Consider the following 13122-nt stretch of genomic DNA (forward strand, 5'->3'; position numbering starts at 1 on the left):
AATGTTGCTGGGCAGCACAATTTATTCACAGAAGCCTGTAAACTGCAAGGTTGTGCAAGCCTTTATTTTTTTTTCTTTTTGTCAGCTTTTTGCATTGTTGATTGGTTTACTGTAGTGCTGCTGTCAGTATTTTACCAGTAGTCTGATAGGATCTCATGACCGGCGTTTTGCCTTTTTAAAAACCATCTCATTGCTGCAGTAACGAATTTGAACCTCTAAATCAGCCATCATTGCTGTTGGCCTCCTTTTATTATTATTAATGTGCTCTTGGGAAGGGAATATTGAACAGTAATTAGGAGCAAGTACTGGAATAAGCTTGAGAAGGTCAGTTTCTAGGCAAGAGGCCTTTCATATGTTATCTTTATTTATTTTTATTTCTAATAATTATTAATATAGTAACATGCATTAATTTATATTGTCAAATGGAGTTTAAAATGCTTCCATAGATCACACTGTTAAAAAACTGAGTAATTATTTGGAAACCACACCTCACAATGTTGTTGATGTTCAGTTTAATTCTTAACTGCTTTGTTTTAATATTGCTACATGTTTTCGCTTAAAGTATTAAAAATATTTGGAATATTTTTTTGCATAGTTGTAGAAAAAAAGTGATTGTATTTTGTAAATTGTGTGCTAAGAACGATACTGTGGGACATCAGATAGTTTTACAGCGTTTTTGTATCTTGTGCAGGTAGGTGTATTGTTACAGAAACAAAGACCAGGAGAGCTGGTACAAAGCTGTAGGAATATGAGGAGATCATATAAGATTTTTCTTTCTAGTTCTGAGTGATAACAAAATGATGAACTCATTTTGATATAAAAGCATTTAGTGGTTTATTGCTTTGTTTATCTAATAGGCCTTCTTCGTGCTGCAGACAACTTGTATGCTAGAGGGTCAGACAATATAAAATATTTTTAATTTTTTCACTATTGAATCTTAAAGGTAGATGTTTCCTTCTAGTAGCAATCTCCGTATGCATGCATTATGTATCTCTTTGTAAGATACTCCTGTTTTTTTTAAAGTCATTTTTCTCTGTCCAGAGGTTGCACATTCCTTCTCTATTCAACTCAGGAAGTCCTCACTGATCTCTGTGTATATGTGGAGTAATACAGTGTAAAATTATACCGGTTTTAGATCTTCAAAGACTAATTATCTCTAAAAGGCATTTTTAATTACCTAGTATTCATAAAATTATATGAAGGGAAAAGTATTCTGGACAGGAAGTTCTATGAGCTGAGAAGGCAGCGATGAAAAATCATTCTTTAGCTGAATGTTTTTTTGTCAAAACTCTTAGGCTTTTGTCAGTGTGAAATATGTTCTCTGAGTTGTTCCTTAATAGATTTTTAACAACTGTGAAGTAGAAGGCAAAGAATTTCCCTTCCCTTCCCTTCCCTTCCCTTCCCTTCCCTTCCCTTCCCCTCTCTCTCTTTATCTCTTTCAAAAATAAAATAATTGCATTCCTTTCCTTTTCTGTCTCCATATCTGTAAGTTGCATGTGTGTGTTTGCATTGTTCAGGTGATGGTAGCACTTTTTGTTGGAAAATAGCAACAATTATTGTTTATTATCACTGCTGAGCCTTGAATAAATGCTTTCAATTAGGATGTGACTACTGGAAAATATTATATGGTTACTCTGTTGAAGATTAAGGCAGTAGTCTTCATTAACTACTTCACAGCAAAAGTAAGCACAAACAAACGTATTATTTAAAGGCAGTGTGTGTTCTACATCTAATTTATAAATCAAAGGTAGATGTTATGAGATTTCAGAGGAAACATTCTTTTATATTAAACTCTTAAGTATCATTTTGCTAAGAAGCCTGAGAACTCCCAACTACCAAAACATCTAATTTAGCACAGCTCTTCTTTTCTAGCACCTTGGGGAATCTGAGATGACTGCGTAAATTGAAACAGTAAGTCTACAGGAGGTCATTTTTCTTTAGGAGTGTAACCAACGGAGGTGCAGAAAAAATTCCTTGAACAGGTAACATTTTGGGAGGTCACTTTATAATGACCTCTTGATTTATCTCTCTCTCTCCAGAAAGTAGTTTGTAGTAAAAATATTTCTTGCAGAACATCCCATTTCTCTTGGCCATATTGCTCTAATTTTTTTTTTCCTTACTCATGGCAGAGACAGTGAGAAGAAACTGTGGAGGAGAGAATTAACAATACTTATTTTCATATACTATAATTTACAGATGGTAGGGGAAAGTGGTGGATAGTCCAGTTTTCACTGCTGTAGAGTCTGTATGTGAGATATGTGCATTCCATGCCTGTATTTACTATAGAGGTATATAGGGAAACTTATTTGCCATTTAGTCTTCATAGCTGAATGAGGCACTAACTAGCTTGATGCCTCTTCATGGAATAAACCCTGTATGCTGTTCTTTAATGGGTATAAAGTACACATCTGTGGAATCAACACAGATATATCCATAGAAGTAACAGAAGAAAGGTATTTAGGATTAGTTGAGAATAAAACTCTTTCACCAGTCTTGTATGATTATTAATTGTCTCCATGTGATTTGGGTTTAAGGATAATCCTTATTTGAAGTTTTGCACTGTTTGGTAGTGCTTACTTGTTGCTTTTGTGGTAACTTTTTCAGGCAGATGTCTTTGTAGGAACCTTCCACTCAAATTTTCTGCTTTAATAAGATTACCAGTCATAATTATTTTAAAGCCAGGGACCATGCTTAGCCTTCATTGATGTAAGAGTGATCAGACCTTTTGCTAGGTGGAAAATGCAAGTTCAACTGTGATTCGAAAATTTTCTATTGATATGAATTTAGGGAGTTGCATTGCTTAAAGGTGCTGTGTGGGAATTATCCATGTTATCTCAAGTGATGCACTGGGGTCTTACATGTATGTTAGTTACTTTAGTAATGAATTGAAATGGATCATGAGAGAGAGGTGCAATAGTTTGGTCTTTTAAAAAGTGACCTCTCCTCTAACTAGAAACTTTACAAGTCTTCAAATCCATTCAGCAGGGAAATGAAAATCTCTTCTTTTTATTGATATAAAGATACCTTTAGCTGCCTGAGATCAGAAGACATGAGAAGTGGTAGCTAGGATGTGAATGTTCAGAAAAGCTGAGAACAGTAAAATTGTTCTGTTGCAGCACTGTTGCACAGCCTGTACCAGATTAACCAGAGCTGCTGCTTCTCCCAGTGAGGCTCTTTGGCTCTGGAATATTTGCAGATCAGACCCTACTGTGAATGCAAATGAGACTATGCAAGTTGGATCCACGAGTAGGAAATGTAAAGATACATGCCTAAGTCAGGAAGACTGAATAACTGGCATTCAGGAGCCCACAGGATGGTGTCTTAGTGACAGAACAGAAAAAGAAAATGAAAATAATACACAATCTCTTTCAACTCTGAAGTGGCTGGCTGCACAATCCCACTTCAAATGGGTCATCCCAGAGCCCAGGCTGTCAGGTGAGCTCATGGTTACAGACAGGCTGAGAAAGATTTGCCTTCCTTGATGCTTTTTGCTCTCACCTGAAATGTCAGCTCTCCTTCTCCATATAGCCCTCCCCAGCTTAGCTCTGTACTGACACTGCAATAGATAGCAGCTCTGAGAACTGCTTCTTGGTTGCTCAGGTGCTTGACTGTGTATTTAAATAACTGATCTTAAGCAGCTACCTTTAAAATAAATGAAATTCAGGTGAGAGCCATAAGTAATGTTTGGGAGAGAACCACAGGGATCCTTTCTTTGGTGTTAATTCTGCAATGCATAAGGTGTGTATGCCTGGGGCAGGTCATAAGGATATCAAGGCATTACAGAATGCTACATCTTAGAAATATACACACCTTCTCTCTTTTCCTCTGATTTTCTAGACACTTGCAAAATAGAACAAAAACTATCTCTGATAAAAGGAACAGCCCATTATTCTACCTAATTGGCTTTTCAGTTAAATTTACAGGAAAAAAAAAAAGGCTAGCCCGAAGTTCAATGGTACCATCATTTTCCTTATGGTTGCTTCATTTTGAGCACGTCTCAGTACAATGTAGGTAAGAACAAATACTTCTGTTTTGAAGCTTGTGGGAATATCTCCTTTTCCTTTTCTCTCTACCAGTTCCAGCAGAGTGAACTTGATATATATTCCCAAGGAATTAAATTCACTGAGAACTGTGGAGTTTACTCTGGAAGAACTTCAGAACATTTTTTTCCATCTTTTTCTTTTTGTAATGAAAAAATACTTTTTTTTTTTCAGTTCATAGGCTCTAAGGATCAAAGGTAGTCTTTTGTTAAAATGGGAGATTGTCCTGATGTTTTTAAGCAGATTTTTTTCTTCCCTTGCTGTGTTGCTGTCTGACTGCACCTTAACTAAACCCCTCTAGCTAAGAAATGTCTGTTTTACATTTTTGCTTAATGTGTTTATAGCCTTTGGGGTATTTTGGACTCCTTCAGGTCAAAAAAAAAAAAAAAAACAAAACAAAAAAACCAAACCAGTTTTAGAAACATAATATTCACTATTTACATTCCCAGTAGAATTGTCAGATAAACCTCGTATGTTGTTGTCCTCTGTGTCTTTAGATTTTATTATATTGAAGACTGGAATTGTCCAATCCTTATTGCATGGAACTGCATACCAGGATTTCTACTGTATTTGAAGGTAGGATTTTTTTCATTTTATCTGTATTAAAGCATTCTAGCATAGATAATATAAATATTTACTAGTTTGTCCTCTTGATTCCTGGCCTTTTGACATTTAGTAGTGATATACCAGTGAGTTTTCTTCATTTTTTTTTTCCAACCAGCAATTAATTTACCTTTATTCTCGGGGTGCTGGGTAGCAGGAAGGGCTGGCTGCTGCAAAGGAAAGTTTAGCTGAGAGCTGGGTGTGGTATGAGTGCTGGTGGGGAGTAGACCAGTGACCTCCCCAGCAAGGAGCCAGGCTGTTCAGCAGCAAGTTGGGGTGCCCAGGCAGCAGCACATGTTTAATTCCTTGTCAAAAGTGACTTCCTAGTTCCTGAATCACAGGATCACAAAATGGTTGATGTTGGAAGGGACCTCTGGAGACCATCCAGTCAGGGAAGCTCAAGGAAGGTTGACTGGAGCAGGCTGCTCAAGACTGTGTCCAGATGGCTTTTCAATATTTTCAAGAGATGAAATGTGATACAATTAAAAGCTGAATTGGGTCCTGAAATGTTGGCACCCAAGAGCTAATTAGCTACTTCTGTCTACCAGACTGGGTATCTACATTCAGCATAGGACAACAGTCCCACCCCCCACCTAGCCACAGCAGGAACTGTTGAGCAAAAGATGGGTAGTGGGTGACATTGTATTCTTTTTCTTGGCCTAATTCTTTATTTATTCTCCTCGCTTTGGATCTCCCTTGCCCTGGTAGAGAGCACTACTGTAAGGTTATATGTGCAACAGTGAAGTATCTGAGTCACTAAAAGAAATCCAAACCAAACAAACTAGAAACTTACAAGTGCTAGTAAATCAGTCGAGTTAAGAATTTTCTGTGTCAAAATGTGATTCTTCTGAACTTTGTGTAAAAGAAGCGTTGATGGTTTTGTGCTGTGAGATTGTAGAGGTGATGGGGTATTGGGCTGAGAATGTAGCTGCCATGGAATTTAAGTGGCTTTTCTTATCCTGTACTGCAGTGTATAACATTTGTAGTTCTAGACATAACATATGTACCAGTTCTATTTTATAAATGTTCTAGCTATGTCCAGATCCTCCTTCAGCTGTGAAAATGTATTTTAATTTTTATCCTTTTAAGATACTCTGATTTCAGTAAAAAATATCGAGTGCCTCTCATAAAATTAGCCTAAGGTGGATGAGAATTTTTTGTTTTGTTTTACTAGCTGTCCTGATAAAGCCTGGTATGACTTTTCTTTCCACCACCTCCCCACCCTTCTCTCCTTCAGGACAGATGGAAAATAGTGACGTGACAGGACAACAAAACCATAGGTACTGAGAGGAGGAAGGATTAGTGCACCTTACTTTGCTTTTCTTCTACTAGCATGTTAAACTCTAGTGCCTGAATGAATTTGGAAAAGATTGTCTTTTGTTGAAAGCTCAAACCTACCTGCTGCTTTCATTGTTGTATAACTTATCATCTGAAAACCCTGAAACTGAGATGTGACATTGATATTTCAAATGTTAAAAAAAAAAACAATACCCAAACAGAATGTCCTAAATAAACCATATTGAGCAAAACACAGATCTAATAAAGGAGGACAGAAATGTACAATTTTAACGTAGAAAATAGAATGGATTGATATTCATTTAAACAAAACCATTATCACTTTGGAGGCAAGTTTGCTTTTGCAAACTGTTTTTCTGTTATGACAGTGAGCTTCTTAAAAATGAAATGTTTCTCAGATGGCATTCTTACAAATATCTGATAATGACTTATGAAGCTATTCTGATTGTAGTGGTTAGCTAACCAAAAACTAATAATTATGTAGCAGTGACAGAACAAATTTGCTATGATGGCCACTAATGCTGGTACAACTTTAAAATAAAAGAATGTTTGAATGGTATTATTCCACACTGTGAAATGGAATCCTGATATCTTGTTTGTTTGTTTGTTTAATTATACTTAGATTAAATTCAAAGCAGCCAGCTGATCTTAGCAGCTGGTAAATATTTACTGCTCATTTGCCAAATTCCTCAGAGCATAAATTTTTGCCTTTTCTGTGTACTTAATGGGGAAGAACTGATTCCTCAAAAATCTCACTTTAGGAAGTAGAGAGGGTAGTGGGAGGAGCAGAGTCATTTCTATGTACTCGTCTCTCATATGAAAAATACATATGGAAATGTTGGGGATGTTTGAGAGGAGGATGCTGTCTATGCTGGTCTTAAAACATGTCTGCCTTGCAAATGCACCAAGATCTGAGCTAACAGGCTGCTGTTACTAGTGTTCTTGGTGGGGTATACCTGTGCCTATGTTTCTTATTGCTTTATTTAACACAGCTTCATCCAAAAGGCTTAGCGTTTAAGAATTAATAGGAATATTAGAAGAGATGTGCAGGTTGGGTTTGTGTACTGAAGCAGTAGGCTTCAGACAACAGTGAAAGCCACCTGACATTTGCTTTAGAAAGTGCAGAGGAAAGACATTTACTTTTTGAATGGTACATCAACTGTTGGGTGCGTGGGTATGTGGATGTATCTTTTTAGTGAACAATGGAGCACTATCAACCAGGAAAATGTATTAGCTGCTCAGAAAGTGACCAGGAATGTGCTTTGGGCTGTTGTGCAACACAACTCCCAATATGCATCTCCCACGAGGAAAAGGGGCATCTGGGAGGGATGTGGCCCAACAGAATTTTAGCAGAGAATGTAACTGATCGTTAAAGACAAGTCTACTGTAAAGCTGATCAACATATCTTGTTACATCTATGCTCAAGTGAGAGACCAATGCTGACAACTCCAGAAGTTCAGATATCATTACCCAGAACTGAGCAGTCATGAAAGCAATTCCTGTACTCAGTGCTGCACTTTTGTCAGCCTGCTTTGGCCTGTAGTTCTCCTGACTGGCTCCCTGATGATTATGAGGGCAACATGACTGTTGTTGGCTGTTGTATTCAGTTAAATTAAAGGGGATTTTGCTAGATGACCCAATTGACTTTCTTTATATACTTGGAAAATCCTGCCTGATGGTGTAGAGGTTGTAAGCTCTCCAGACTTCCAATTAAATAAGGCCACATGACTTGTTCGAGAGATGCCTCTGTCCACTCCTTCAGCAATGAATAAGACACTATTCTAAATATTTAAGAAGTCCTAAGGAAATTACATAGCAATTTCCTTTTTCCCCCACAGAGTAAAATTGATATACTTTCTTCAAGTACTGTAGTCAGCTTGTGATCTCCTAGGCTCCTGAACAGAAGAAATATTTCATGAACCTGAAATCTATAACATTAAAAAGAAAATAATAATAAAAAAGGCCTGGAAAAAGCCCTCAGTATTTTCAATGTAGTTGTTATTACTGCATCTATTTTTACCATCCCTTTTATTGTTTTATTGCGTTTTTCATTTCTTTCCCCAATTACTTTCTGAGTAATTGAAAGTTCTGAGCTTTAGAACTTGATTAGGTGTTTTTAATGAAAGAATCAACATATTTATAGTCAAGTTATGAATTCCATGAAGTATAGAAACTCTTCATTGAGTATACTTGTAACACTCTAGACCGTAAAGTCTGGATACTCATCTGAAAAGTTTTAGCAGTGTTCATCCTCTCCCCTTTGTTAATCTGAGATGCTGCTTTTAATAGTGCTGGCTGATAATGTAAAAATTCTATCCTCCTAGACAAAGGGATTTTGAACTTGACAGTGTTTCTTGAAATTCTATACTGTGTATTTAAGTGGGATAGATCATTTAGCATCTTGGAGTTGTGCATTTAAAGAGAATGGCAAACAGCTCTCAGACATTAGAGTATGATAAATAATGAACAGAGAAGACAACTGATCTCTATTTCCTCTGGTATTTTCCTCAATAAGGCAAGCGCAGGCTATTTTGAATTATTCATGAACTCTTACATGTTAGTGACTGAGCCCAACCTCTTGTCTTACAAACTTTTTTGGTTTCTGCTACCACAAGCTTCTCCTTTCATAATGAGATTATTTAGTTCTGCTAGAGCTTGCTTTTAATTCTAGATGGATATAGCAATTTATTATCTCAGGGGAATGGTCATGAGGAAATGAAGGGTTACTGCCTCGGCTTAATATTTCGTAGAAGAGTGAACTGCATTATGACTCTGAGAACATGAAATTTCAGATCGTGCCTCTCAAAACATTTCTGTAAAGAGACTTTCACTGAAGCATTCATTCAGTGTTGGTTTTTTTTTTTCGTCCCTTCTTCCTTCTGCTATTTCTTTCAAAATCATATGTTAATGCTGGTCCTGTTCTCCTGACTGGCACTTCAGTGCCTCAAGACATTTGGGTATGGGTTGTAACACTAGCAAATTGCCACATATAAGGAAATTGCCCATTTGCTACCAACAGTATATCAGAGAGGCAGCAGGAGGTCCTCGCTGCCTTTCATATGTGCTCTAAAGTTAATGCTTTTATTAGCAGGGAACTGTGAAGAAGAATATCCTTTTTTATTCCCAGACTACTTGCTGTAAGCTTTTTTTGGTCAACTTTTGCAGTGTTTTTTTTATTTTTATTTTTTTTTGACATGGTATCTCAATATTCGATGATAGCCAGTTAATTAGCCTCTGTTTAAAAACTAGCTTTGGAGTTAGGGTACCATATTTCATGGCCTATCTGTATTAACGTTGCTGCAAACACAGTGTTTTCATAAATACATAAGCAATATGTCAGCATGAAAAAACGTGTGTTGATTTGCCTGAAGTAAAACACCTTTTGCTTAAGTATTAAGTTGTTGTGCATTGTTGAATTCTTAATGTTATGACTAGTCAATACCCATGAGTTTATTGTTATAGCTGTTTCATTCTTTTACATTTTGCTGAAAAAAGTATTCTTTTACCAATGTTATACTTAAAAATACAGGAAAAAAAATCCAACACAAAAGAAGCACCAAAATTCCCAGGACCTGTAGAAGTTATTTAAATTGCATCAAGTTTTTGCACAACTTGTGTGATTTTACTGCCTCAGATAAGCATGAGAGTCAGGGGTCAACCTAAAGCACTTGATCTATATAAAAATTACAGACAAACAGTGGCCAATAATTTATGATACAAATTAATTTCTCTTATGAAACTCAGGTGTTTACTAGACAGAAACGATGTGATTATGTTGTACTAATTAGTTTCCAAGTGACAGAAAGAATACTGTGCTAAGGAGATGAATAACAGAATTCAGCAAGTATACCTAACTAATGGAGGGAAAAAGGACTTGCACTTGTCAAATCCTGTTGTTAGCATTGCAAGTCAGAAGATCACAGAGATCAGAAAAGAAAAAGTCACGATCAGAAATGGTGGAGTGATACTGCAGATAAAAAGCATATTAAAATAGGAATTTTCTAAAGATCCAGTGTGAGAAAAAGGGAGCAATACTAACAGAGAAAGAAAACATCAGAAGAGAAGGAGAAAATGGAAGTGTCTGGAAAGTCTCTTGTTAATCCACAGCAAGGTAGAAACCTAGAGTAATAAATTTGTTACCTACCTCTTTATGTAGTCATTAATTAAAGATTAAGACTTACTTGAAATCAAGTAGTATACATTAAATTGGAGTATCACCACTGTCAAGTGTTTTAGAGATGCATTTGTCTTTTAAGCAGTAGTTTTCTGGGTATGCATGACAGAGTTCTTCTGCCAAATAATAACAGTTAACTCTGTTTCTGGAAATATGAGAAAATGTTAACATGGCAGGTGAAGGTCTCTGGATATTACTAATGTAGAATGAAAAGCCTATATAAAACAAAAGACTTTGTTTAATATCATGGAGAGTGAGAGCATAAAGATTATGAAAATCCTTGCTTAAATCTTAAAATGTTAGATGATCTATAATCTGGAAGAACCTGCATGCAATAAGAAGGAAAGTGTATAAAGAGAAAAATCTTTTTTCCTCATGAATTATTGTGAAAGGAACAAACAAAGATGTAGTGTGCATAGTAGCTCTCATGGACCTCGAGTGCTGTGCGGAATGTCAGATGCTGTATTGCTAAAGCAGAAAAGAACAAGGAAAATAGCACTTGTGTTGAATGTTGGAGTACAAGTTTATATGTCAAAGCAGAGTCCCCCACTTTATCCAACAAAAATATCAAATCAGGTAAACACTACGCTTCCCAACTAAGTTGGTATTGCCAGTTTGATGTGACTCACGTTGATTTTTGTATCTCATCCTTTCCAGTCTGCCAATGCATGCTTCATGTTTGGATGTTATTATTTTTTGTCTTTGGCAAACAGTAGGCATTGATGTGCAACTGATGGCTTCAGAGAGATGCAGAAGGCCATTTAGCATCCAATATTCTTTCATTCGCATAAGCAGCGTCTTCGGGGATAGCCAAAGAATAAATTACACATCTCTTCACCTGACTTATCAGCAGCAACCTGTGCTATATGACTCTGCTGACATGATTCAAGGCAGGCTTTTCTCACAGCTACATGGATGGAAATCTTTCTTATAAGATGCTGTTGTTTCTGGACAATGTTGTGATTCCAGTACACTAGCTATTGCCTTGCACCAGGCTTACAAGTTTTTGAAAACAAAGAGCCTTGAGAGACTGAATTGTGCTCTAGGTGCTTTGTTCTGTTTGTCAACATTTGTGATATTACTATTGCCAGTGCCAGAGAATTATAATCTGCCTGGACTAAACAGTGAGACAGCCCTACTGCCTTCTATCAGCATCCTCTCCGCAGTTGCAATAATGCAAACAGGAGGCATTTATCCACTGGAATCATAATTTGAGACCAGCACAGGCAGAAATAAGAAATACACGTAGCCAGAAATGCCCACTTGAAACATGCTTGTGAGCTAAAAATGCTTCTGTTCAAATAGGACAAACAAGTATTCTCTGAAAACATCTTAAATCATATTGTTGGCTTGAATTAGTGTGGAGCTAATTCAGAGAGCGATCCCCAGGAATCCTAGCAACAACCCAGTTACCTGCAGTATCGGTTTGATGCAATTACACAGATGTGGGCTGAGTGCAGCTCTGCAATATCTCTATTCATAGGTGAGCATGCTAATTCTGGATGTTTATTCTCAGTTAAGTACATGTTCCCATCTGGGTATAACATCTGTGCATCATTTCCTTACCTGTAAATTAGAGATTCTAATACCTGTTCCAAGATCTGTGGCAAATTTTTCATGCGATGCATTCTTCTTGGTTGCTTAGAATTGTGGCAGAAGAGACTTGACTTGCATTTTATTTCTTGCTGAAGAACATTTTTAAAGAGCTGATGATGTTAATGTTTGGATGAAGTCCTTTTGATCTTTTGTATTTCAGTATTGCTGAATATTGATGAATCAAAGGTTATGTTTTTAGAAATGCTGTATTTCCACTGGTTTCTAGTCTGTCAGTATCATCATGAGGTCTTTAACCATCATAGTGAGAATGACCACAACAAATCTGTGGGCTATAATATTGCAGATTTACATTGGAGGCACATGCAAAACTGAAGTGATTCAGTGGTGTGGGTCTATGGTAGGAATGCTGACAAACAAAAGTAACCTCCTATCTTCCTCTTTCTCTGCTCTCCTAGAATGGGCAAATGTTTGATTCCTGAAGTTTCTTGCAATAAGCATGCTTAACAGAAGATCCTCATGTAACTCATCTGTATATTATTAGACTGCAGAAGCAAGATCTGTGCTTCATTTTAATGATGAGCCAAAATAAAATCAAACTTCCTAAATGTAAGCAAAAACACTAATGAACCGTTAAGGCTAAAGTATTAGCCAGCACATCACAAATGATATCCAGTCTGCTTTTCAGTGTATTTCATTTCCATACAGAGCAAATATTTTGGTTAATCTAGAAACTTGGAAATGTAAAACTGATTATATATATATAATATAATATATAAATATATTTACATATTATAAATATTTATAAATATAATATATATTTATAAATATATAATATAAATATTTATACTGATTATATAATATATAAATGTGTTTATATTATATATTATATATATAATCAGTATAAATATTATATATATATAATCAGTTTTACATTTCCAAGTTTCTAGATTACCCAAAATATTTGCTAAATAAATATATATATAATAATACATATGTATAATATATAATATATTATATATAATACATATATTATATATATATAATCTACTATATATGTAGTAGATCATGTTTTGTAGCTGAAACTTAGTTAAATTTATTATGTTTATTATAGCAGTTATTAAGAAGTAGTAACAGAATAGATTAATACTGAGAGAATGAACATATTGAATTAATTTATGAATCTTAAGGGATGAGTAGATATTATACAATTTCCACCTTTCCTGGTGGTCTTTAACAACAAAGATTTGCTTGAAACTATTTTTTTACTATTCTATGATATTAGCATAAAATTACCATTTTGATTTTATTCTTCTTGTTTTCATTTTCTGCCACAACTTCTTTCCACTTTTCCAGTAAAAAATAATAAAGGAATAGTCTACAAAGGAAGAATTGACACTACTTCCTTATTAACACTGGGGGAAAAAGTTATCTTATATTTTTAATATTTGTAAT

The 13122-nt window shown here is 35.7% G+C and overlaps 1 long non-coding RNA gene across 3 annotated transcripts in view; it reads left to right on the forward strand.

The window, feature by feature from the left end:
* LOC110397384 overlaps positions 3665-13122 on the forward strand; it is a 50732-nt gene continuing 41274 nt past the window's right edge. For 2 of the 3 annotated variants that reach the window (XR_002437781.1, XR_002437745.1), the window contains exons 1-2: positions 3745-4011; positions 4538-4616. This is a non-coding gene — a long non-coding RNA (uncharacterized LOC110397384). The other variant, XR_002437760.1, reaches the window with a different exon arrangement.

This window comes from Numida meleagris, chromosome 1 (assembly GCF_002078875.1).
Source record: "Numida meleagris isolate 19003 breed g44 Domestic line chromosome 1, NumMel1.0, whole genome shotgun sequence".
In the NCBI taxonomy this organism is placed as follows: domain Eukaryota; kingdom Metazoa; phylum Chordata; class Aves; order Galliformes; family Numididae; genus Numida; species Numida meleagris.